The sequence below is a fragment of the Rhagoletis pomonella genome, unplaced genomic scaffold, assembly GCF_013731165.1.
Source record: "Rhagoletis pomonella isolate Grant_MI unplaced genomic scaffold, Rhpom_1.0 Rhpom_scaffold_09439, whole genome shotgun sequence".
Taxonomy (NCBI): domain Eukaryota; kingdom Metazoa; phylum Arthropoda; class Insecta; order Diptera; family Tephritidae; genus Rhagoletis; species Rhagoletis pomonella.
The window spans coordinates 1,849-6,235 of record NW_023467970.1 but is presented as its reverse complement, the minus strand read 5'-3'; positions in this window follow the sequence as shown (position 1 = coordinate 6,235).

Genomic DNA, 4,387 nt, shown 5'->3' with positions numbered 1-4,387 from the left:
TTTTTCGTACCTACGAACGCTTACGCCAAAGTGAGCGATGTGCAATCGCAAGAAGATGAAAGAACAGTGTAGTAAGTATGCATATGCAACTTCAGCCGCATTATTGTCAAAGTTTTCCAACCGAGATCAACTGTCCCATCGGCTTGCACTTGTCACATGCCACAATGTCTACTTGCCTACCGCCATACGCGTTCACGTATGCATTCTAATGTAAATAAACATAGGTGAACTGCTGATGATGCAAATAAACATATTTGTGTACTTGTATTCTTCAGTTTGTTCAAGGACGCAGGAGCTCTGCTGCTGCATTCTGCTCCGAACTGTACTTGAGTGCACTTTGCTCATAAATGTCGCTGGCAGCTGAAGGTGAAGTAGTCGAAGTCTTCAACAGAAATACTTGAACTTTGATGGCCAAATAAAAGTAAGTACCTCAATAGGCAATGAAGACGTTTATGGGCATTTCAGGCGTTCCAGGGTGCACGCAGCAATGTGAACCTCAACACTTCTGCTAGAGATACACCGAGTTTTTTTTATTAAAAACTGCGAGGATCAATCGCTTACATATGTACATGTAGTCTTCTCTTCTCAGTAGGTACAGGAAAATATACAACGTCTGATAAAAGGCGTGAAAAAGGTAAAATTTTCGAATCATGAACCCTAAATATGTATGTTTACTTTCTTTAATACATATTTAGCACACTTTTGGTGATCACCTTGGAAAACGTTTGTACCCACGTAATTGTAATTATCTGGAGGCTAAACCAGAAACTCTACACTTGTAACGTTAAAAATTGTTGAAGTTCACAACCTGGCAATAGGTATATGTAAAACGAAAATTAAACTATTGAAAGTAGACTGCCAGAGATATCGAGAATTCTCGCTTATTTTAGGGGCCCAAATTTTTATACAAAAATTTACTAGCTTGCCCGTGCGAAATATTCGCATCCAATATTTTAGAATAAAGGGGAAATAAATTAACTCGGGTATTTTCGCAGGAGTTTGTTTTACTGCAGTCACTACAGATGTGTAATTGTAACTGAAACTTTACAAAACTTCTTTGGAAACAATGTTGGAAGGGTTATCTCTTCTTGTTTCTTCTTTTTTTGGCGCTGTAACCGCCTAAGCGATTTTGGCCGAGTTCAGCAAAGCACGCCAGTCGTTTCTCCTCTGTGCCAACTGACGCAATTGAAAACGCCAAGTGAAGCCAAGTCCTTCTCCACCTGATCTTTCCATCGCAGTGGGGGCCTCCCTCTTCCTCTGCTACCATCAGCGGGTTCCGAGTTGAATACTTTCAGAGCTGGAGCGTCGGTGTCCATTCGAACGACGGGGCCAAGCCAGCGGAGTGTTAGCTCTGCCCATGCGAAGAACAGGTTCCGGTAATACAACCCTGCCCTTTGAAGCGTCTGACCTTGTGCTTTATTGATTGTCATAGTAAGGGCCACCTTTAACGGGAACTGTTTTCTTAATAATTGGAAAGGCGTGACTGGAAAATTAATTTATGGGGTGGTAAATCCGACGGAATCAGGGAGTTCAAAAATTCTACAGGATATAATTGATCGTGGCTCACATAATTTTGAACAGAATCTGAACTGAGGTAAGTCTTCTCTTCATCAAATTTCATCAGATTTGAAATAATATGTTCAATCATTTTTGTGCAATCATTATTTTTTTACATAAAATCGGTGCTGAATAAATTTGAGTAGTGTTGTTATCATTGATTTGCGTGACATTGAATACGGAAGTAATAATACTGTCGTAATTACATAAACACTTGTGTGAACTTCTAAATCGCTAATACCTAATTAGAGCGGCCGTTCAGTAAAAACATGATCCTTATTTTCTTGCATAATCTTTTCTGTAGTCTGTTCTGATCCCGCAAAAATGGCGCGGGATTCCGCGTTTAATATACATATATGCGGAACTCACGTTCAGGACAGCAAGGCATATGTGGTGGAAGTTTTAAGCTTGGAGCTTCATCACAGCTCGGTTTTGCACGATAAAAGGACGGACGAAAGGCATTTCTTATATGGCATCATGGTGGACTAAGTGTGCCTTCTTCCAGTGCTAGATGAGAGCAGCCAAGATAACCCAAGCCTAACCTAGTCTAGTTAATAAAATTAGGCATGCACTGCGACCTATGTACATAAATACATACATTCGACTCAGTAGAATTATCTTTGATCTAGCATAGCACACTGACTGTTTTAATTCTAAATCACAGGAGATGAAAATGTCCAATTCGCCCAACTTGATCAGACATTGGCATTTCTTAATGCCAGCCTAGTAACGAATTTTAAAATCCAATTGTGCAAAAATCGACTCATATCATGAGTAATAGCAACTAATTTAACTTGGCCTTTTCAATCAACCTTTAGGTCTTCGCAACTGATTCGCAAATAAAGTTTATGAAGTGCATACAAATTTATCTAAGTACGTATGTATGTTGTAATAATGTTGCCCCGTCATAAATGTACACCTATTGTTAAATGTATGGTTGGTTTTAATGATTCCAATTCGAGATTTTATTTACCTTAATATAGTGCGAGTGACTTTATGATATTGAGAATCAAGGGAATGATTAAATTAACAATGAAAATTGAATGAATTAATATATGAATGTATGTAAATACATATGGGAATTCAGTTTGAATGAACAATAGGTTTTCGTTTTATATGAAATGAATTTACAAGAGATACTTATGTATATTTTGGAGATGGTAAAGATGATCGGTGATGGTTATGTTTCCCACGTTGGGTGAATCTGGTGGCTCCGTCACGATGATCGATGATATAAGGTTGGCTGCTATGCATATAAAAAGGCCGGATACGAATGTGCGTAGCGCATTTATAGCCATCATTGGAAGTTCCAATTTTAAATGAAAGCAGGGATGCATTTCTTGACCATTTCCACAGGGATGCTTGTGTGATTGAAGATGCGCAGGGATGCATTCTTCAAGTGGGCGAAAGTCACTTGAACACCTATAATCAATATATGTACATATATAATTTAGAGACTTTTTCGCCGTTTACATAGTCCATCGCAATTAGATCGAAAACTCTACGACAACTCAACGCTCTATTTGGCAAGCTAAATAGAATTTTTGCTTTACGGAAATGTATGGTAAGCTCTTGACAATGAATTTCATCACTGTTTGTTAAATTTTAAAATATTAATGTAAAAGTGTTAAGTGGTAAATGTTAGGAAATTTTTAATAGCAAAGGTTGGTTGATGTGAGTCCAAAAGTATACATGCTACCGAAGAGAGAGGTAAAAAAAGTATACACATAAAAATACATGTTTACATTTTAGATACATTTATTTACTTTTACTATACATACATAGGTACAATTAGAAATTTAATTTTCATCCCTAGTGCGAAGAAGTATTTTATGGCGTCAGCGAATATGTGAATGCTGTCAAATCGACGAAGGGTCCGCGGATGGTGCCACCTTTATTTTCTACATCGTGGCTCTGATATAGATACATACAAGCGTTGACAATAATTCGAGATAGAAAAATAACTCTAGGCGGGTGGTAACAATTGTCGACCGTGTACACAGCTTGTAGAGTACGTGATAGAGAAAAGTTGAGATTTCTCTATTTTGACTCCAGCCAGCGTGAATATCTCCTAGAGTTGCTCCGCCGTGTAAACTTAATTGAGAGAGGAGATTTTTATTTCAGTAAAACTTTAGCGAGATTTCTCAACCGTGTAGACATAAGGTACATAAGGCAAACAAAAATTCTAGAGTAAAAATTGTGGGCGTAATGATTTTTCATTCCCTAAATCGCCCAAACTACGCATTGTGCGACGTATATACTATAACCGTTTTTAAACAATTAAGATTTTTGGTTTTTTGGTATTTCCTGTTTAAACATATAAAAACCTTATAAATTAGGTACACCAAGTGAAATAATAATTAATTACCTTTATTTTAACATCATCAGTTTTTAATAGGTTATGTAATTCAGAAGATATTAATAGGCCCATTCTTTTGCAACCGAGCTACAAAAGAACACGCGCTTAAATGACGAAATACACGCAGAGCAACAATAATAAATAAAATAATGCATAGTAAAAATGAATACTTTATATTTGATTATCGTTTAAAAATGTTCGTATTTAAAAATAATATTTTCATACAAAATTTATTACGCACGTATTTGACTGTTCACATCTGAGTATCTATATGTAAGTGTACATACGCACCCCAAGCATGCAGAACGCCGCTTTGATAGGGCCCTGCAGAAAAAAATTATCAATTGATAAAAAATAACCTATTTGTAGTTAGCTTTTTTGCGGGATTTCTATAAAATATATAACGTAGTTAGCTACAAAAAGCTATTAGGGAACGTACCCATACTACGTGACCCACTTTTTGCAATTTTT